The sequence below is a fragment of the Callorhinus ursinus genome, unplaced genomic scaffold (genome assembly GCF_003265705.2).
Source record: "Callorhinus ursinus isolate GAN/ISIS: 27379988/994484 unplaced genomic scaffold, GSC_fseal_2.0 scaffold5, whole genome shotgun sequence".
Lineage (NCBI taxonomy): Eukaryota > Metazoa > Chordata > Mammalia > Carnivora > Otariidae > Callorhinus > Callorhinus ursinus.
In genome coordinates, this window is record NW_027397067.1 from 509,262 (window position 1) to 533,133 (window position 23,872).

General features: G+C 38.0%; 1 protein-coding gene and 1 non-coding gene across 14 annotated transcripts in view; both read left to right on the forward strand.

Moving 5' to 3' along the window:
• The window catches only part of SPIDR (scaffold protein involved in DNA repair), a 584,775-nt gene that overhangs the window by 480,224 nt on the left and 80,679 nt on the right, over positions 1 to 23,872 (forward strand). The window lies entirely within an intron of this gene.
• Positions 17,150 to 17,253, forward strand: LOC112823730 (U6 spliceosomal RNA). Its single transcript, XR_003208107.1, has one exon. It is a non-coding gene; the product is annotated as a U6 spliceosomal RNA (small nuclear RNA).

The following is a 23,872-nucleotide window of genomic DNA, read 5'->3' on the forward strand; positions in this document are numbered from 1 at the left end:
GTGGGGTAGTGGAGGGGGAAGGAAGGACGACTATGAGGTTATTGGTTTGGTGGTTTTCAGTAACTAAGGTGGAGGGGACTTGGGAGATTTAGCAATGGGAGCCTAGAGTTCCAATATGGCTTTGTTAAGATGGAAGTCCCATTAAACACTGAGCTGGAAAAATTAAATTTGATATAAACTTGCAGTGGAAGAGAGATTAGGACATGAGAGTCAGACACTGGGCCCAGGCAGGAGTTATTTCCTTTATTTTTCACAAAAACGCTGTAAGACAAGTAACATCTAGCTACTAGAAGCAGAAATTAATGAAAGCCACTTCTTTTAAATTTTTTAATTCCACTGTACTTAACATGTTTGTTCCAGGTGTACAGTATCATGATTTCACAATTTCATATCTTACACAGTGCTCATCAAGATAAGTGTACTCTTAATCCCCTTCATCTATTTTCCGCACTCCCACCTCCTCTCTGGTAACCATCAGTTTGTTCTCTATAGTTAAGAGTCTGTTTTTTAGTTTGTATTTTTTTTCTTTTGTTCATTTAATCAAAGTCACTTTTTTAAAATTAAAGGATTTTTCTCCCATAATAGATAAACCAGTGGAACAGAAAAGACAGTCCCAGATGCATAGAAATTTTGTAAATAATACACATATTTCAGAAAAGTGGGAAAAAATTAACCATTTCAGTAAATTGTGCAAGGACAACAGATGAGCCATCTGGAAAAAAAAAAATTGGATCTGTATTCCTTATCCCACACCAGGATAAATTCCAAATGGATCAAAGATTTAAACATAAAAGCTAAAACAATTCTAGAGGAAATCATGGGAGAATTATCTTGAAGTGAAAGTTTCTTCTAACTGTGAGTTAACATCCAAAAGCTCCAAAAGAAAATATTAATAAATTCTATTAAATCTGCACAGTAAAGTCAAAAGTAGAGCAAACTGGAAATATATATTTGTAATCCATATTACAAAGCCCATCTCTCTAATATGGAAAAAGCCCACAGAAAAAATAGAGAAAAGTCAATAACCCAAAATAAAAATGAGCAAAGGATATGAACACACAGTTCATAGCTAAAAAGAAGCATATAGAAAGATATTCAATGTGTCATAATGCAGAAAGGCAAATTTTAAAAACACTATTATCAAATTTGCAGAAATCCAAAACTTTAGTAACATTTGTTTGGCGAGGCTAAGGGGAAACAAGCACCCTCTCACATTGGTGGAGGGAGAATAAATTGTTACTACCCTCATAGAGATGGCTTTGTTAGTATGCATATATAAATATGGGGGGGGGAGCTGTGCATGTGTGCAGGAGTGTAAATTTTAAGTGCATTAACTCTTTGAGCCAGCACTTCCACCTCTTGGAATTTATCCTACAGGCACACTTACATACATATGAAGTACAGGGTTATTCTTTGCCTCATTGTTTGGGATAGCAAGCATGGAAACAGCCTAAATGGTCAGCATTAGAGGATTAAAATTAAATTATAGTACATCCATATAATAGAATGCCATACAGCTATCTATGCAATTACAAAAAGAAGAATGAGGAAGCATTCTATGAACTGATACAGAAAAAACTTGTGACATTGGGGCGCTGTGTGGCTCAGTTGGTTAAGTATCTGACTTTTGATTTTAGCTCATGTCATAATCTCAGAGCTGTGGGATTGAGCCCCGCATTGGGCTCTGTGCTAGACGTGGAACCTGCTTGGGATTCTCTTTCTCCCTCAGGCCCTTCCCCCTCCCTAAAAAAAAAAGAAAGAAAAATTTATGACATTGGTTATATGCAAAAAACAAGGAGCAGATTTGAAATGTGCTATATTCCTTGGAGAATATATATATATATATATATGGGGTGGGGAGGGAGGAAGAGGGAGATAGAGGGAGAGAGGGTGATAGGGAAAGAGAGAAAAACTGCGGAAGGATATGTAAAATACAAATTACAGAGAATATCTGTGTAAGCATATGGGAACTAGGAGAATGGAGGACAAGAAGGGGAGGGAAACTTTTGTGTCACATATTTCTGTAATACTTGAAAATTTTGAATTATATATATTATTTAGAAAAATTATAGGACTCTTTATGCACAGTTATTGCTATTGGAATTTTTAAGCATTACAACTATTTTGGAGAGCAGTACATAACATACAGCAATAAAGATACACTCTTTGACCCAGTAATCCCTAGAAATTTAATTGATGAAAAGCAAACAAAAAAATTCACACACACACACACACACACACACAGTTCTTCATGGTATCAGTGCCTTATAATGGGGGCGGGAGGGGAAGAAGCAACCTAAATATCCAGTATAAGGAGAATTATTTAATTATGACATACTACATGATAGAATATTAATCTACTATATAATGTAACTAAAGACCATGAGGAAACATTCATTCGCCAAATATTTATCATATGTCACACATTGTTCTGGGAGTTAGGGATACAACAATAAATAAGACTGACAAAAAAAAAAAAACCCACAAAATCTATGTGCTGGGGCACCTGGGTGGCTCAGTCAGTTAGGCATCTGCCTTTGGCTGAGGTCATGATCCTGGGGTCCTGGGATCCAGCCCCACCTCATGCTTTCTGCTGGGTGGGGAGCCTGCTTCTTCCTCTCCCTCTGCCTGCCCCTCTGCCTATTGTGCACACGCATGCACTCTGTCTCTGTCAAATAAATAAAATCTTTAAAACAAACAAACCCAAAAATCTATGTGCTAATGGAATTAATGGAACATTGGGGAAGACTGACAGCAGACAAAGAGATACAGTATAAGAAAGTAATAGTGGTTATGGCTTTAAATAAAGTTGGATAAGGGGATAGTGAATGTTGAGTGGTTACTCTTTTTACCTAAGGATCAAGGAAAGCCTCACTGAGAAGATAATATTCGAGAAAAATTCCAAAGGAGGTAAGAGAACAAACCATGCAGGTGTTTGGGGGAAGAGTATCTCAGGCAGACAGGGTGAGTGCAAAAGGCTGCAAGGCATGGACATGCTTGGCTTGTTTACAAAACAGCAGGGAGGCCAGTGTGGCTTTTCATACATTGTAAATGAAGATAGAAGGAATAGGGTCAGTGTTCTGGTCATGAGAAGATCTGGAACTTTGTTCTAGTTTCTATAGCAAAGTCTTCGGATTTTTCTCTACATGTGCTACATGTCATACACTGGAAGTTTCTGAAGAGAAGAGGAAGTAACTGTAAATGCCTGCGTGAAAAGCAAGATGTCTAACTTGTCTGTTAATGGATAAAAAGATGGTGCACATCTGGAAATAGTTGAGAAGTGGAAAAGGTGAGACTCCATGAATGGATGTGGAAGGTGGAGGGGAAGGAAGAATCTAGAAGGATTCTAAGGTTTGGGCAACAAAATAAATGGTATCATTAAATGAGATGAGAAATTTAGGAGGGTGAACAGATTTGGAGAAAACTAGAAAAATTATGTTTGGTTTTAGACGTGGTGAGTTTGAGGTACCTGTGAGTTAACAAAATGTAGAAAAGGAGAAAACTGAAATGAATCCCAAGGTGGGGTCAACTCATAGTTTTCAAAATAGATGAATGGATGAATAAACAGAAGTAAATGTGTATTACTGTGTGTGTGTGTGTGTGTGAGAGAGAGAGAGAGAGAGAGAGAGAGAGAGAGAGTGTGTGTGTGTGTGTGTGTGTGTGTGTGTGTGTGTGTATTCCCTAGCTCTGTCTACTAAGAGGTCCTGAGGCAGCGATACTCTGGTAGCAATGAGAACATTTAGCACCCAGATATTAGCTTTTAAATATCTGAAAGAAACCAGGGCTCCTTGGTGAAATCGCTGATTACAGTTTTGGATGAGAGAAAATATAAGATGAGCTTTGAACATTTCATTATGTCAGAAAGTAAGAACATTCTCAGAGAACAATGGAGACATCAAAAGGATACAGGAGTTAGCTTGCAAAGGATGGGACAATTTGAACATCAAAATAAATCTGGGACAAATTGAACATCAAAATAAATAATACTTATGGATTATAGCCCATAGTATAAGAATCCATGAGTCCACACATATATAAAAATGAATGAATTAAAAATTTGACAAGGGGGGCACCTGGGTGGTTCAGTCATTAAGCATCTGCCTTCGGCTCAGGTCATGATCACAGGGTCCTGGGATCGAGCCCCGCATTGAGCTCCCTGTTCAGCAAGAAGCCTGCTTCTCCCCCTCCCACTCCCCCTGCTTGTGTTCCTGCTCTCACTATCTCTCTCTCTGACAAATAAATCAAATCTTTTTAAAACTTTTGATAAGGAATAGGATATTTACATAATTTGAAAGTATCTACCCCACAATATTTTTTTAAATTTCAGAAGGAAATAGCTGAGGAGCCTGGCAGACATCACCTTAATCAAATAGTAAGTGAACATCATTAGTAATGGGACAAATTGAAATATTGTACCAACTATTTAAAAGAACATAGCATCAATTTTGTTTTATTCTTACCAGTGATACATAGGCTGGATCTCATCATGACAAAATATCAGACAAACCCAAATTGAAGGTTTTTGCACTACAAAATTACTGGCCTATATTCTTTGAAAATGTTAAGGTCATGAAAGTCAAAGAAAGGCTGAGAAACCCTTCCAGATTGTAGAGGATTAAAGAGACATGACAACTCAATGCAATACATGATTCTGAATTATCTCCTTTTGCTACAAAGGACATGAGTGGAACAATGGGTGAAGCGAGTGGGGTCTGAGAATTAGGTGTTTGTTTCCTCCCCTTGATGGTTGTATAGCAGTTATGTAAGAGAAAGTCCTTGTTTGTATAAACTTATTCCCAAATGATTCAGGAAAAAAACATGCTTTGTACTGTATTTAGAACTTTTAGTAAATTTGAGATTGTTTCCAAAAACTTCTAAATTATCACAAAAGCAAATAAGAGGTGATAAATGGAAATAAGTGAAGCCCATACTTCTAGAAGGTTGGCAGGAAAGAGTGCAAAGCAGGCTACCAGCTGAAAGGAGACTGCTCTGAACTTTCAAAGTATGCTAGTTTGCTAGTCTACATGCGAAAGCTGGTGTTTGGAGAGTGAACAGATAGATGTAGGATAAGCAGTAGTCATTGCAAAAGAAAGACCTGTAGGCAGTGGGTGTCCTGGGTGCCCAGGTTAGGTGGAAAGTTGAGGGTGGGTAAGAAGCTCAATGGAATGTCAGCTGGTGTGGCAGGCAGTCCTATGTACTGAGGTAGGCGGGCTGGAAATGGAACAAATTCATACGTGAGAAACTTCCTTCTCTCTGAGAAATAGAGTTGTCTTCTAAAAATGACCCCTTGTCTCTTCTCAATACAGTAAACTGAGTATGGGTTAGTCTTTGAAATTGAAATTACTTTATTATAAAATATTGTAAAGCAATTTAATATTTTTCTCAGTGATACTGTTTCTAGAACAGATATTCTTAGGATTGCAGAATTTAGAAAATCACCATTGATATTTCAGAAAAAAAACAGTAAGCCATATATGTCTGCCTTTTGCCTAGGTAATTTGTCTTTTATTTGGTAGAGTCAGAGTAGGTAGAATATGTACCTGTACTTCACAAACAGATGATCTATAAGCCATTGCATTAGGTAGGACGAGTTTCTAGGCCAGTTACTCAGCCTAAAGTGTGAAACCCTGATTCAGAAGGAAATCATCCAAGACTGATTAAACACTGTTCCCTGTTGTTTCAATAGGCCCAATACAGTAGTGCTGTTTACTCTCAGGTTCATTTACTCTAAACTGGCTCCCACATTGGGAGTACAGAACCCTGAAGCTTATTCTCATTTCTCCTAAGAGTGCATGTAACTGGTGCCATTTTAGATGCAATGGAGGGTTCTTACTCATTACATGCAGTGCAGCCTCAGAGTTTTAGGGTTCAATTCCCTTGCAGAATCCCGGTTGAGAAAGGCTGTGATGACTCTTGCTTTTGCTGACATACTATTTGGTGATCCAGAGGAATCAGTGGATTACCTATGGCACTATCAAAACTATGCCCCTTGTGTGCCTTGTTCCTCACTCTGTTCTCAGTCATAGGCCTTTGTCTCTTCAGGTTTCAGTGCTGAGTAGACACAGAAAAGTGAGAATAACAAATGACCCCTCATTCGAGAGGAGTTGGGGAATAAATTGAGAGAAAACAAAACCACAATCAGCCCAGGGCTGCTGAGTTAATTTGGTACATTTGAGTAATAAACTTTCTTAGTTAATATTCCTCCCTCCCTCCTTTCCTGCATTTATTTTGTTCTAACTTACTATTTCACTGGAATACTAATACTTCCCTTCCCATACCTATACTTTAGAATAATGTAGAAGTCTCACCTTATGAATTACCTGTAGAAAGCATTTTAAGTACCTGTTACTGTTTCTGAGGGTAGGAACTACAGCTTATATCGTCTATCCCCAAAAAGCCTGAAAAAATACTTGTTAATTAATTCAACTTGGTATACCAAGCATATGTGGATCATCTGTAATGTATAAAGCTCTGAGCTAAGAGTTGTGTTGGGCACATAAGGAATAAGAAATACAATCACTGCCCTTGAGAAACTCCTAGGCATCTTTTCATATGTCTATTGGCCATCTGTTTGTCTTCTTTGGAGAAATGTCTGTTCATGTCTTCTTCCCATTTTTTAATTGGATTATTTGGGTTTGGGGTTTTGAGTTGTATTAGTTCTTTATGTATTTTGGATACTAACCCTTTACTGGATATTTCATTTGCAAATATTTCTCCCATTCAGTAGGTTGACTTTTATTTAGTTTTAATGATTGTTTCCTTCACTGTGCAGAAGCTTTTTATTTTGATGTAGTCCCAATAGTTTATTTTTGCTTTTATTTCCCTTGCTTCAGCAGACATATCTAGAAAAATGTCACTATGGGTGATGTCAGAGCAATTACTGCCTGTGCTCTTTTCTAGGATTTTTTTGTTTGTTTGTTTCAAGTCTCACATTTAGGTCTTTAATCCATTTGGAATTTATTTGTATGAATGGTATAAGAAAGTGGTCCAGTTTAATTCTTTTGCATGTAACTGTCCAGTTTTCCCAACACCATTTGTTGAAGAGACTCTCTTTTTCCCACTTTATATTCTTTACTCCTTTGTCAAAGATTAATTGACCATATATATAATTGTGGATTTATTTCTGTATCATCAGGGAAATACAAATTAAAACTACAATGAAATATTGCCTTATACCTGTCAGAATGACTAAAATAAAAAACCCAAGAAATAATGAGCATTGGTGAGAATGTGGGGAAAAGGAACACTTGTGCACTGTTGGTAGGAATGGAAACTGGTGTGACCACTGTAGAAAACAGTATAAAGTTTCCTCAAAAAGTTAAAAATAGAACTACCTTGTGATCCAGCAATCACACTACTGGGTATTTACCCAAAAATACAAAAACACTAATTCAGAGGGATATATGCACCCCTGTGTTTTTAGCAGCATTATTTCAATATTGAAATCATGAAAACAGCCCAAGTGTCCATCAATAGATGAACGGTTAAAGAAGAGGCGGGTATATCTATACCATAGAATATTATTCAACCATAAAAAAGAATGAAATCTCAGGGCACCTGGGTGGCTTAGTCAGTTAGGCATCTGTCTTTGGCTCAGGTCATAATCTCAGGGTCCTGGGATCGAGCCCTGCATCAGGCTCCTTGCTTAGTAGAGAGCCTGCTTCTCCCTCTCCCTCTGCCTGCTGCTCCCCCTGCTTGTGCTTGCTTGCTCTTTCTCTCTCTCTCTCTGTCAAATAAATAAATAAAATGTTTTTTTAAAAAAAGAATGAAATCTTGCCATTTGCAACAACATGGATGGAGCTCAAGAGTATTATGCTAAGCAAAATAAGACAGAGAAAGACAAATACCATATCATTTCTCTCATGGAATTTAAGAAACAAAACAAATGAGCAAAGGAAAGAAAAAAAGAGAGAAATCAAGAAACAGACTCTTGGGGCACCTGAGTAGCTCAGTCGTTAAACGTCTGCCTTCTGCTCAGGTCATGATCCCAGGGTCCTGGGATCAAGCCCTGCGTTGGGCTCCCTGCTCAGCGGGGAGCCTGCTTCTCCCTCTCCCGCTCCCCCTGCTTGTGTTCCATCTCGCTGTCTCTCTCACTCTGTCAAATAAAGAAAGAAAATCTTTATTAAAAAAAGGAAAGAAAGAAAGGAAGAGACTCTTAACTATAGAACACAAACTGATGGTTACCAGGAGGGAATTTGGGGGAGGGGGGTGGTGAAATAGGTGATGGGGATTAAGAGTACAGAGCACTGAGTAATGTATAGAATTGCTGAATCACTATATTGTATACCTGAAACTAATACATTGTATTTCAACTATACTGGAATTAAAATTAAAAGCTTAATGAAAAAAGGGAAAATAAAGAAACTTCCAGGCAAAAAGTAGAGAAAAAAGATCTATTCAAATGTTTATAATACAGAGCAGAATGTGATAAGAACTAAAATAAAGGCAAAAAACCCACTTTGATTACAAAGAAAAAGGAAGAATTGTTTTCACTACTGAAATGAGAGACATCTTCATGAAAGATATGGAATTTGAGTTTGACTTTGAAAATAAACATACTTAGACAAGTGGAAGTAACAAGGATTCAGGCAAATGTCCACAGAGGTCACAGACTACATACATACAGTTCTGTTATATCCTATATATTACCCCATCATGTCCTAAGGAAGACATTTTCTCTTAGAGATTTTCATTTTAGTATATTTTTTTAAAATCTTGTGTTAAGTTGCCTCCATCTTTTTCCTGGGTAAGGACAACCCAGGATTGGCCCTTTTTCGTCTATGATGTTCTTATTCACAGCTTTTCTTGAAAGGGATAGTACAATCTTAGGAACAGGGTTGCTGTGTGCCTATCTTAGGTACTTACACTGTGCATTTTTTATTGGTATACCATGTTTTATTTGTCCCTGATATCTTTGGAGTTTTTCTGAGAAATGGATCAGTAATGTAGCATCAACTTAGTAAAATACATTTTAAGCCTTTAAAAAAAAATGTTAAACATAGAGTTACTATGTTACCTAACAATTCCACTCCTATGTATATAGCCATGAGAATTGAAAACATATATCCACGTAACTCCTACACAGATGTTCCTAGCACCGTTATTTTATAAATGCAAAACAGTGGAAATAACCCCAAAATGGAATATTCACCAACAAAAATGAATGACGTACAATGTGAATGACCTTGAAATCAATATGCTAAGTGAAAGAAGCCAGACACAAAAGGCCACATATTGCATGATTCCATTCATGTGAGGTATCCAAAATAGGCAAATCCATAGAGACAGAAAGTAGATTAGTTGTCTCCAGGTACTTGGGGGAGGGGAAGATGAGGAGGTTGCTTTAGTAGACTGAGATTTCCTTCTGGGATGATGAAAATATTCTGGAATAAGATAGTGTTGATGGTTGCAGAACATTGTGAAGGTACTTAATGCCACTGAATTGCACCTTAAAATGGTTAAAATGGTAAATATTATGTGTATTTTGCCACTTACTGCTTTTATTAACGTGGTGAATTTTATGGCGTGTAAATTATGTCTCAAAGCTGCTATAAAAATAAAAGGCATTATAGCTTGGATTAATCACCAGGGAACTGTGCTGAGGGGCAAAAAATCCAATCCCAAAGATTATATACTAGATCATTCTGCCATTTTGAAATGGCAGAATTTTGGAAATGAAGGACAGATTAATAGTGTCTAGATGTTGGGATGGGATGGGGAGATGGTGGGAAGTGGGTTATATAAGGCAGCCTAAGGGATTCTTGTAGTGATGGAACTGTTCACTTTCTTGACTGTGGTGCTGGATATGAGATCCTACACAGGTGGTAAAACTTTATAGGACTGAATACATGCACGAACACATGCACACTAGCACAAGTAAAATTTGTGAAATCTGAATAAGATTGGTGGATTGTATCAATGTCAATATCCTAGGTGTCATGTTGTACCATTACTTGCTAGTATAATAGTACACTAGTGGTGGAAACTGAGCACATATGAGCTCTATAGCATATCTTACAATTGTATGTGAATCCACAATTACGTCCATAAAAATTTCAATTAATAAAAATGTATAAGAATAACTATATATCTTTGAAAATTTGTTCTATGGGCAAACTTCTGTTAACATATAAAAAGTACTCTTCTTACTCTTGTCTTGGCCCAGTTATAGTCTTATTTCTACAAGCAATACCCAAAATCGAAGTTTGGGATGGACCAAACTTACAGCAGGTTTTGTTTTGGTTTGACTTGGTTTGATTCAGTAATGCAGTATTTTCCAAAAATAAAAAGGATGTCTGAGTGAAGAAAAGGCTTTTCTCAGCCTTTTTTGGCATCCTTTAGTTAAGTCACTTTTAGCGAAGAAAGATTGTTATTCCTTCCTGTTCGCTGATATTAGAAAGTTTATAGGTCACACTTTTATTTTATCAAAGAGAAAATATGATTTTTTTTAATGAATAAAAACCACATTTCTGTGCAGTAGAAATCGTTCTGTTAACATCTCCTCATGTTACAAAGATAAACAACAGGATTAACTGTTTACTTTAGGAGCGCAGTGTGGTTGTTTTTCAGGAGAAGAACACAATGTCCTGCTGTATCTGGTTTCCCGTCTGCCGAGCGGGTTGGTGGAGCTGGGGAAAGGCCCTCCACCCACTCAGCCTCTGCTGTCCCTCTCTCCTGCTCTTCTTCCTCTTCCCTCCCTCTTTTCTGTGACTCTTCCTCCCCCCTTCATATCCAAACTCTCTTCTCCCTCTTCTCCCTCCCCCTTTTCCTTTCTTTTGCTTTTTCCCCTTCACTGTGTCCTCCAATTTCTTCCTTAAAATGGAGGCTTAGTAAGAAATTATGTGTGGAGAGAAAGAACCTTGTTGATCTTTAGAGGCTGCTTAAGTTGACACTGACCTAGAAGAAAGCGGCCGGACTGACTCTGATTCCGGGAATTCTTGGTGGACTGCTAAGAACTGCTCCCATAACCGGGGTAAACATCCCACATGTTCACGTAATCTCCCCTCTCGGTGTACATGCTACACACACACACACACACACACACACACACACACACACACACACACATGCACACAAGTCTACTGTTTCTCTTGTGTTTCTATGAAACTGAGCCAGTGAGTGAAAGGAAGGGGAAAAATGAATATTTTTCAAAAGTTGGGGAGGAGCATTTGAAACTTCAAAGAGGAATTAAATTAGAGTCTCACTGAAACTCCCTCTACAGATCAACAGTTTTGTTTTCCTTATTCCTTGTGCTTTGTTCTTGCTTTTGCAGATTAACAATACATGAATTTTTAGAATTCTTAAAGTATTCTCTAATTAGCATGATCTGCCATGAAGCTGGTAAGAGAAGGAAAAAAACATTCTTAAAGACAAATATTAACTCCATAATGGACTTTTATACTTCCAACATGCTATGAATGTGATTGAACAGTGAACCTCTTATCTGTATTATTTTATGCTGCTGGGAATGTACTGTGGAATGTAGTTTCATTTGGCAACAGTTTTAGTCAGTTCTTCCAACATGGTCCGGGCCTCACCCTCATGGCTCAGAAACGCATAGAATCAAAACCCTGCCAAATGACTCCTGATGGCTGAAACAGGAGATTCTTGAACTACTTTTTGACTGCTATCTTAGTCCCCTCTCCCCCTCTCCGCACCCCCACCCCGCTGGGAGGGGGAGGAGTGGGGTGTGGCTGACTGGGGGCAGGGGCAAACTGAAGACCCTGGGTATTTTCATGATTGTTTCTTGCTTCACCCAGAGTAGAGCTTTACCTTTCAAACAGAACTGCAATAGCTGGGTGACAAGGGCAGCATCACAAGGCCATTCACAGGTTGGTTTCATGTATGGCAATGCCATTCCTGTGTGGGATAGTGTGCCTTTGTGCTGTTATCAAGCACCTTTCTCCAAGCCTCTTCACCAAGGTGCACATATGTGCTAACAGACTTAGGAGAGCGGCCACTAGAGAATAATCTTATTCCTTAATTGCATTTGTTGTAGTAAATTTGCCTACTGGGCGAAGGAAACCAAGATTTTGAGCACAGATTAAGTACAGGCTTTTAGTAGGTGTGAAATAGACTTAAGTAAATCTGGATTGTACAGGTGTGTAGCCAGGGGCTCACATCCATCAACAGCAAAGCTCAAGGGCGCCTGGGTGGCTCAGTCGGTTAAGCGTCTACCTTCAGCTCAGGTCATGATCCCAGGGTCCTGGGATTGAGTCCCACATCAGACTCCCTGCTCAGCGGGGAGTTTGCGTCTCCCTCTCCCTCTGCCCCTCCGCCCTTCCCCCAGTTTGTGCTCTCTCTCACTCATGCTTGCTCTTAAATAAATAAATAAATACTATTTAAAACAGCCAGCTCAAAACAGAACCCCTCTTCTGTAGACCTGCTGCTCCCCTGCACCACATGCTTAAAATCATGAAAATGGGAGGAGGAATCTTACGTGGATGAGGGTCTACATGTTAGACATGGGTGAAACATTGATTTTAAATAAGTGGCATTCACTTGCCAGATCTTTATTCCAAGAATTTTGAATGTCAAACTGTCTCATGGAACGAATATAGTTCTGAGGCTCTTACTCAAACCACTAACATCCTACTTCCTCCCTGTGAGACATTTTCTCTCTGCTGTTCTAAGTTAATCACTTCTAAAAATAGCAGTGTCCCTCTCATGATAGGCATAGGGTACCTACCAACAGTGCTCAGTGCCAGGTGGAGAGCGAAGTGTCACCTGTGGCCTGAGGCCTGGCTTGCCCATCACTGGCAGCACAGATTTGGTATTACTGAATGTGCACATCTGCCTTGTCCAGTGAGTATTCTAGAGCAGGAAAGCAAAAGGGTATACTCAACTGCTTCCCAAAGTAGAAACTCAATTTTATTAACACCGACCCATCATATAACTTTAAAATGTCAAATCTCCTGGGGCACCTGGGTGGCTCAATCGGTGGACTTTTGGTTTCAGCTTAGGTCATGATCTCAGAGTCATGAGATCTGCTCAGCACAGATCTCCTTGTCAGTCTCCCTTCCCCTCTGCTCCTCCCTCTTCTCTCTCTGTCTCTCAAATAAATAAATAAAATCTTTGGGTGCCTGGGTGGCTCAGAAGGTTAAGCGTCTGCCTTCGGCTCAGGTCATGATCCCAGGGTCCTGGGATCGAGTCCTGCATCAGGCTCCCTGATCCTTGGGGGCCTGCTTCTCTCTCTTTCTTTCTGTCTCTCATGAATAAATAAATAAAATCTTTTAAAAAAAATAAAATCTTTTAAAAATTAATAAAATAAAATGCAAATCTCCTAATCTTCATGTGACTTGGCTAGCAGCTAAGTTCACAGTATTTCAGAGCTTACTAAGGACAGTGCTGGTGTCAACTGGTTATCCTGCTGAGCATGGCCATATGTTGTTACAGTGTCTGCTCAGAGACCTCAGATGCTGTTCTAATCTATTTTAGACTAAAATAATTGAAAAGGCCTCTAGAGAATTAGCAGGAAATATGTCTTACAAAAGAGGACTGTCAGCCAGAGAGTCACTACGGTCTGTTAGTGATAGTGGAAAGGCTGGAACTGCAACACCTCCACGCCACTGCCACACTGCTTTGAGTTGCATCCTCCACTGAGCAGTTTGGATTTCCATGTTCTGTGTTAATTGGCTCTGTCCTGCCTGCTAAATGGCTCAGGTCATTTGACCAGCCTTTGGATTGTACAACTTCTCTAACGTACATCTGGTCTGCCTGTCCCTGAGGCTGCCTTTACTCTCCACTACCTTTTACCTCCTTAGAGAGCTTAGGTCAGTGTAGACTCTTCCCTGACCCTTACCCGTAATCACTACCGAGTTCTCTCTCCTCCTTGAAATGTTTTCCTAATGCATGCTCACATGCTGATAGAGGCCAAAGAGGCCAAGAGAGAACAGCAGTTGTGTGAGGGTTGGGGATCAAAGGTGGGGGTGGGGGCCACAAGATGAACTGACAAGCTTGTGCCTCATCCACAAGTGTTGACCCAGTACTGCCAGACAATAGTAAATTGGAGTTTTGTATAAAATCTCCCAGTGTTTGGTATTTGTTAACTAGTTTATAAATGTTTTAACACTGTATAAGCCAAAGAAAACATATCAACCAGCTGAACATGGCCTGTGAACACCACTTTGTAACTTCACTATTTCCTATCACACATTTTTCATTGATTAGAGCAATGAACTCATACTGGTCTAAGGAGACCTTCTCTAAAAGTTCTCTGTTCAAGCCATCCTCCACCCTGTCCCAAGCATTGTATTTCTAAAACAAAAATTTTTATCTAACACCTTTTAGTGTCACCCCATTGTTGACTCATTGATGGCAGGAGGTAGGTGTGCTGGCTGGCCCACATGCCAGTTATTTACCATCTCTGCTCCCCTATCAGATCAGGCTCTACAAGGCCATCATCATTTGGCTTTTACCCCCAGCCACTGTCAGGCGTCACTGTGCCAGCCATGTCCAGCCACGTGACTCCACCAGAATGATGCCTCTCTTTCCTTCCCCCAACCCAGTGCTTTTCTCCCCATCCCATTTTCTCCTTTCTTTACAAATGCTTATCAACATTTTAATTTTATTATAAATGTAACTTTGATTTTAAATTAAGAATAATGCGAAAAAAGAATAATACATTGAAATCACCAAATATTAGTCTTTACCTTATTATCACTTTCGTAATCTTCTTTCTTTCTTTCTCCACCCCCCTCTCTTATTTTTTAGCCTTCTATCAATTCCTTAAACATGGAAAAGCTCTTTCCCATCACAGGATTTTGTATATGCTCCATTCTCTGTTTTAAGTTGTTTTCTCTCAACCTTTTGCATGATTGGCTTATCCTTCTTCAAGACTCGCTTAGGGGCGCCTGGGTGGCTCAGTTGGTTCGGCATCTGCCTTCAGCTCAGGTCATGATCGGGATCGAGCCCTGCAACAGGATCTCTGCTCAGCAAAAAGCCAGGGCACTGTTTTAGTGTACAGTGAAAAACCCATAAGTGCCATTGTTATTAAGAATCTTATGATGTTTATATCATGGCTCTGTGGACCTCTGTGCCTCACTGCATCTACTGTACTTCTTTTGTCTGACTTGGTAATTTTGTACTAGACTCCTTTATTGTTTTCAAGCAAATCAAGATGTCGTTTAGGAAAAAAGGGACGACTCACACTTAAGTCTACAAATTCAGAATGGATAGTTTCCAGATACTCCCAAAATTTATAAATAATGGCTAAAGAGCCATTATGTTTTCTTACACAGCACATGCTATATATCCAAAGGATCATTATTTCTAATGGAAGTACATTGAAGATAAAAACGGAAGACTGACTTCTGGAATAGCAGAGTGAAGACACAGTGGATTCTCTCCCTAATAAACACTTTAACTGGAGAAAGGTTAAAAACACTAATAATTTAAAGCCTCAGGAAATTTTCCTAAAGGCATACAGTAAACGGAGAAACACTATCAATAGAATCAAGAGAATCTACTAAATTTTAGGAAGAACAAGGAGTCTGTGGCCCTTGAGCCATGACCTCACCCCCCACCAACCTGATATGTCTTATGAAGACTATTGTGGGACACTTACTCTAGGACTGCAGTCATGATGTCCCCTCTCCCCTCAGCTCACAGTCTAGGGTACAATTTCACTGTAGGAGATCTCCTAGCCCATGTTGTATCTCTACCCCAAGTGTGGTAGGCCAAGAATACTTGCCCAATTGTCCTACCCCAATTCACCCATAGGCTAGAAGCACCACACCAGAGAGACAGCCCCAGACCAGTCCCACCACCACCACCCCCAGAACCCACTTTACAGCAGAGGTATAACTCCAGGAGAAGGGGACACTGTCTTTATCCTTCTGTGAGTGACTCAGAGGTTCTGCCCAGAGGAAAACAGGTTTTAAGGAAGAAGGGCTCTAAGGCACTGTATGAGAGGGCTGACTTTATTTGGAACAGAGTACAATTCTATGCCCAAGGGCATTGTTGAAAATAATGAGGATCTTGGTGAAGAGCAATTCCAAGAGTGCCTGTAGCTCTGTGATACTACATCAACAAGGAAATGGCCAAGCAATCAGAAGTTTAACAGAGAGCATCAGGGAAAAGACACAGCCAAGGAAAACCCTCCTAGTATCACAGTAAAACTTTTGGAGTCAAAAAAGGTGTGCTTGGCTGCACCCAGTCAGGAGCAGTCAGAGCAACCCACAGGGTGCAAGCCTCACTGACACTGCAAGCCTCAGCACCACCTCCAGCCACACTAGATGAACAATAAGCTGCTTTGACCCAGGAGCCACTCTTAAGAAGCCAGACTTTAAAATAAAAGACACACATCCCTGGCAGTCTGGCAGGCCCAAGGCCATACCCTCACAGGAGTGACTAAAGAGGGGTAATATAAGCCCTGTCTCATGGAGAGGGATGAGGGCAAAAACCTACCTCCTTGAACTATAATAACAATCTCCAAGGTATATACATCCAATGGCAAAGAGTAAAAATCCAACTTCCAAGGGGTTTAAATCATAACCTTTCACCAAAAAGTGGCTTATGCTGACATCGGAGCATGTGAAAAGATTAAAAACAAACCAAAAAAAAAAAAAAAATTGGGGCAGGAGCATCAGATACTGAAACCTGTAGGAAAAAGTAGTTCGGACAAGCCAGGAAACAACTGAATAAACTACCATGCAAATAACAACATCAACCCCTGGGGTAGAGGAAGGAATCCGTATCTAGAGTTGCCACAATATATTATCAAAAATGCTCAGTTGTCAACAAAAAATTACAAGATTGGTGAAGAAACAGGGAAGTGTGACCCATGTACAGGGGGCGAAAAAGTGCAGGCAATTGAAGGGGCCCAGATGTTGGACTTAGCAGACAAAAATTTCAAAGCATCCATTATAAATATGTTCAGAAATTCAAGGAAACCATGTCTTAGGAATTAAAGGGTGGTATGATGGCAGTGTCTAATCAAATGGATAATATCACTGAAAAGATGCAAACTATAAAAGAGAGCCAAATGGGAATTCTGGAGTTAGAAAGTATAACTAAAATGAAAAATTCACTAGCTAGGCTCAACGGTAGACTTCAGTTGACAGAAGAAAGTTAGAGAACGTGAATCCAGAGTAATTGAGCTTGCACAATCTGAAGGAGAGAGAATAAAACAAACAAAAAAAAATGATGAGTGCTCACTTTGGTATCACTTATACTAAAATCAGAATGGTACAGAAATTAGTATAGCCCCTTCAGAAGGATGACACACAAATTTGTGAAGCATTACATATTTTGAAGACTTTCATCAAATTTAAAATTCTTCCCAAAAAGCAAATGGTAATTTCAATAGGATGTTAAAACTTAATCTCAAATTTACTACCACAGAGTATTTTAGAGATTAAAAGGTTTGTGAAGACTTTTATTTTTTTATTTTTTTATTTTTTTTAAGATTTTATTTATTCATTTGACAGAGACAGAGACAGCGAGAGAGGGAACACAAGCAGGGGGAGTGTGAGAGGGAGAAGCAGGCTTCCCGCGGAGCAGGGAGCCCGATGCGGGGCTCGATCCCAGGACCCTGGGATCATGACCTGAGCCGAAGGCAGACGCTTAACGACTGAGCCACCCAGGCGCCCCGATTGTGAAGACTTTTAAATAACTCAATCTTTCTGAAGAATTAGTGCACACCAAAATAAATCATTTCTGTATTATTATAGAAATCTCCCAAATGACAAATATCCAAAGGAGGAAAATAAAAGAATGAAGAAAATAAAACAGAACCTCATAGAAATGTGGGACATCATTAAATGCACCAACATACATGTAATGAGTATGCCAGAAAGTCAGGGGAGTTGGGAAGAGGGTGCAGAAAAAAAATATCAGAAGAAAAAAATGCAGAAGAAATAGTGGCTGAAACGTTTCAAATTTGACTGGTGAACTTTACTCATCTGAGAAGTTCAAGAGCTTCAAGTAGGATAAACCTAAGGGATTCATACCCAGACATATCATAGTCAAAATGTTGAAAACCAAAGATAAAGAGAACCTTAAAAGAAACAAGTGGAAAATGACTCATTATATAATACGAGAACCCAGTGAGATAAGAACAGACCTCTCATTAGACATAATGGAGGCCAGGGGCAATGGGACAATCTTCAAAATTTCAAAAGAAACAAATAACTTGCCTCACACTTTTTGGTCTTTAAATCCTGAGGTTAAGTCAGTAGGATTGAACATGGTTTTATCTTAAGCAACTCACCCCCCCATTTTTGGTAGGTTCCAGTTGTTCATTTTGAAGTAGTCTAGCTTTTTACTTGTTTGATCCAGACCTAATTATAAGCCTATTTCTTACATAAATATTTTTTCATTCACAGAGTCATGAGAAATAAGTTTGTACTATATAAATGTCTTATAGCCACAACATATTAAATAATGTCATACATATATCTGGAAATGTTTAGTTGTCTTAAGATAGATGGTAAATTCTTCTGGGTACCATGTGCTAAATATTGTTTATGCACAATAAGTAGACCTAAAACCATGTATTCATCAGGTGACTAGTCAGGGATTTCCTGGTATTCTAGGGTATAAATATATTTGCAAGGAGAATTGAGGACAGTAATAATTATATGTGATTTTGATATATTTTTCTCCATAGATCTGGTAGAGTATATTTTAGAAAAAATATTGCTAGCAACATTTTGATGATAGTGATGATTTTCAAGGAATACCTATTAACATCTTTGAATTTTAGTGTTTGATAAAACATAATTTGGAAATATTTTTAAATAGACTGTTACTTCTTATTCATTTACACTGTCACTTTGTATTTACTGTTCTTTCAAAGGTTTCAACCAATTATTAAGTATTTAGAGTTTTGGTTTCTCTTTATTCTTATGCCTTTAGACTGTGCTGTCCTATAGGGTGGCCACTAGCCACAGATGGTTATTTACATTTAAATTAATTAAAATTAAAATCTAAAATTCAGTTCCTTACATTAGCCACATTTGAAGCATAGACCCATGTGGCTAGTGGCTACCACATTAGACGACACTTGATGTAGAACATTCCATCAGCACAGAGAGTTCTTTTAGACCACAGGCTTTTTTAGACTTACTGTTTACTACAGCAATATGTAGATCAGTTTCACCTGTACTTGAAATAGATAAAGACTTAGCTCTGGAAATTATGTTGATAATTTCCCATTTTTGTACATTTAAAGAGATATTTATATGAAATATGTTTATGTATTCATTTTATTTTATTGATTTTTTTAAGGTTCGATTTTTTAAAAAAGATCTATTTATTTGAGAGAGACAGAGTTGTGTGCGTGAGAGGAGGGGGAGGGGCAAAGGGAGAGAGAAACAAGCCGACTCCCCACTGAGCGGGGAGCCTGATGCAGGGCTTGATCCCAGGACTCTGAGATCATGACCTGAGCCAAAATCAAGAGGCAAACCTTTGACCAACTGAGCCACCGAGGCTCCCCTACATATTCATTTTATTTTTTGAATTTTCTTATTTAATGCTGTACAGTCTTGGGCAAGATACCAAATCTTTCTAATCTTCTGTCTTTTTTGTGCTAAGTAAGGATAGTAATAGCCAGCCTAGCTCTTTGTGGCCATTTGAGGGTAAGATAATGCAAATAGTAAAGGGCCTGGCACTAACTAACTGCCATCAAGATGATGAATTTCTAACCCACATACATTGTGAAAAAATTCTTATTTTAATCTTCTGATTTGTGGGATAAACACTGCAATAACTGATCAGGGAAGCAGACAAAAAAGTAAAGATAGGAATATTTGAAAAACACTCTTAAATAACGTGACTTATACATCATGTACACAACCCCTTACTTAACAACTGGACCATATGCATTCTTCTCATTTGGCCCTTTCATAAAAATTGATTATCTTCTAGACCATAAAACAAGTCTTTATAGATTTAAAAGAATCATTATTAGAAAACATATTCTCTCACCTTAGTGCAATTAAATGAGTTAATTTAAAAAAATATGTATTTTAAATCCTTATAGAAAAAAAATTTAAAAACTGCCAAATAACTTATGGATTAAAAAAGAAACAATAATGGAAAATTTAAATTCCTAGAACTGATAAATAATAAAAATACTAAATACCAAAATTTGATATGTATAAGAAATTTTGTAGTCTAAACAACTCACTTTAGAAAGAAGGAAGGCTCAAAATTAATGAGCTAAGCTTCTAATACAAGAAATAGTTAAAATAGAATAAATACAAAGAAAATAGGAGATTATAAACATAAGAGTAGAAATTAATGGCATAAAGGAACAGTGAATAAACAAAACCCAGAGTTGGCTCTTTGAAATGTTAAGTAATTCTATGGTAAAATTCATAAAGAAAAAGCAAAGATATAAATAAATAGTAGTACTAGCACAAAAATAGACACATAGATCAATGGAACAGAATAGAAAACCCAGAGATAAACCCACAATTATATGGTCAGTTAGTCTTCAGTGAAGTAGGAAAGAATATACAATGAGAAAAAGATAGTCTTCAACAAATGGTATTGGGGAATCTGGACAGCTACATGCAAAAGAATTAAACTGGACCACCTTCTTATACTATACACAAAAATAAATTCACAATAGGTAAAAGACCTAAATGTGAAACCTGAAACCAAAAAAATCCTAGAAGAGAGCACAGGCAATAATTTTTCTGACGTCAGTTGTAGCAACATTTTTCTAGATATGTCTCCTGAGGCAATGGAAAGAAAAGCAAAAATAAACTAGTAGGACTACACCAAAATAAAAAGCTTCTGCACAGTGAAGGAAACATCAACAAAACTAAAAGGCAACCTACTGAATGGGAGAAGATATTTGTAAATGATATATCCAATAAAGGGTTAATATCCAAAATATATAAAGAATCAATATAATTCAATACCCAAAACCCAAATAATACAATTAAAAAATGGGTAGAAGACATGAACAGAAATTTCTCCAAAGACAAACAGAAGGCCAATAGACATATGAAAAGATGCTCAACATCACTGATCATCAGGAAAATGCAAATCAGAACTATAGTGAGATACCCCTCACACCTGTCAAAATGGCTAAAATAAAAAAGAAACAAGTGTTGTCAAGGATGTGGGGGAAAAGGAACTGTCATGCAGTGTTGGTGGGAATGCAAACTGGTACAGCCACTGTGGAAACAGTATGGAGTTTCATTAAAAAGTTAAAAATAGAACTACCCTATGATCCAGTAATCAAACTACTGGGTATTTACCCAAAAAATAGAAAAACACTAATTCAAAGGGATACATGCACCCCTATGTTTTTTGCAGCATTATGTATAATACCAAAATTATGGAAGCAGCTCAAATGTCCATCAGTAGATGAATGGATAAAGATATGCAAACACACACACACACACACACACACACAAACGAATATTATTCAGCCATAAAAAAGAACAAACTCTTGTATTTGCAACAACATGGATGGAGCTAGAGTATTATGCTAAACAAAATAAGGCAGAGAAAGATAAATACCATATTATTTCACTCATATGTGGAATTTAAGAAACAAAACAAATGAGCAAAGGAAAAAAAGAGAGAGAGAAACCAAGTAACAGACTCTTAACTATAGAAAATTGATGGTTACCGGAGGGGAGGTGGATGGGGAGATGGGTTAAATAGGTGGTGGGGATTAAGGAGTGTACTTGTGATGAGCACCGATGTTGTAAGAATTGTTGAATCACTAATTATACACTTAAAACTAATATAACACTGTATGTTAACTATACTGGAATTAAAATAAAAACTTAATAAAATATACATATATACTACAAATCTTAATTAATTAATTAATTTAAAAATGTAGACCAAATGGACAAATCCCTAGGAAAATATATCTTTTTTTATCTTAACAAAATGTCTCGATTAAAAAATAGCCCAAATAGCCCAATTATCATTAGAGAAATTGAGTTGATAGTTAAAAATCTTCCCAGGAAAAGCACTAGATCCAATTCATTTTTTTATTAAATTATTTCAAACTTTCAAAAAGCAGGTCATTCAAATCTTACACAGATTTTTCAAAGAAAAAAATCCATGTCAACTGATTATATGAAACTACTATAAATCGTCTTGATATGAGAAATAAAATTAAATCTAATTTGAAAAACAAAATTAAAGGTCATTATCACTCATGGACATAGAAAACTCCTAAACAAAATGTAGCAAATAGGATCTTGGCTTTATCTCAGGAGTAAAAAATTGTTTTAACTTAAAAAGCTGTAGGGGTACCTGGGTGGCTAAGTTGGTTAAGCATCTGCCTTTGGCTTAGGTCATGATCCCAGGGTCTTGGGATCAAGCCCTGCATCAGGCTCCTTGCTCAGCAGGGAGTCTGCTTCTCCCTCTCCCTCTGCCCCTCCTCCCTGCTTATGCTCTCTCTCTCTCTCAAATAAATAAATAAAATCTAATAAAAAATAACTTAAAAAGCTATAATTGTCATTTACAACATCAGCAGGGAGATAAAAACATAGTCATTTCAGTTAATATGGAAAATGCATTTGATAAGGTTCAACACCATGCATGATTAAAAAAATTTTTCAGCAAACTAAGAATGTTTAACTTGATGAAGGATATCAACCAAAAAACCCTATAGCAAGCATCATTCTTAATTGTAAAACACTGAAGATATTTTATTCAAAATCAAGATAAGGATGCTCAGTGCCATTGGCTTCTCTTCAGCATTGTGCTGAAGGTCCTATACTATAGCCAGAAAAGATAAATAATTAAACAAGGATTGGGAAGGCTGAAGCAAAGTTGTCATTATGCATAGATGAAATGATTACATAAAACTTCATAAAAAGTATTACAAATAATTTTAGTAAGATTGATGGATTACAAAAAGTTCAATATATAAAAGTCAACTGTATTTCTATTCACCAGCAACAAAGCAACAAACAAACAAAAAACTATTGGGGTGCCTGGGTGGCTCAGCCATTAAGCGTCTGCCTTTGGCTCAGGTCATGATCCCAGGGTCCTGGGATCGAGCCCTGCATTGGGCTCCCTGCTCGGCGGGAAGCCTGCTTTTCCCTCTCCCACTCCCCCTGCTTGTGTTCCTGTTCTTGCTATCTCTCTCTCTGTCAAATAAATAAATAAAATCATAGAAAAAAAAACTAAAATATCAAACAATCATAAGTGATCTAGGCATAGATCTAAAAAAAGATGTTCAAGAACTATATGGAGAAAACTGTATTATAAAATTGGCCTAAGTACCCTGCCAAGGAAAAAGATTGCTGTATTTGTGCCAGTCACTGTGCTGAGCCCTGTATCATTGCTCGAATGCTCTAACAGCCCTCTCAGTTAGGTTCCTTTATTCCCATGTTGAGTAAATTCAAGTTCATACAGTAAGTAACATTTTTAGGGTCCCAGAGTTACTAACATGACATTTCTTTCCTCCCTGGGAAGCCATTTGTGTTCCTTTGAATATGATGTTATTTATGGGGAACATCTCTGGTGATTCAGGAAAAACAATTGGATCAGGGGTCCCTTTTCTGTTCAGACCTGTCACACAAGCACTGATTGTAGGAGATAGTATTTGCTGAGCAGGAAGCAGTAACAAGAAGGTGGAATTCTTTGTGTGCTGCTGATGAGCTAACTCTGGTTTGGACTGTCTATTGAATAACACAGTTCCAGTTCATTTGAACCCATGAGGACGGTTATTCTACCTCAGGCCTGAGCCAGTGAGCTCCTCCTGAGCTTCAGCTGTGTGAGCAGGACAAGGTGGGAGAGTGTGTGTGGCCAGGTATGAACAAAGGAGAAAGTATTAATATCTCTTCTCTAGGGCAGAAGAACAAACAAGAGCACCATTCCTTGGTTATTTGAGATAAAGGCAAATATAACAGATTTAAGGAAAAGGTACTAGCTAATTCCTCAT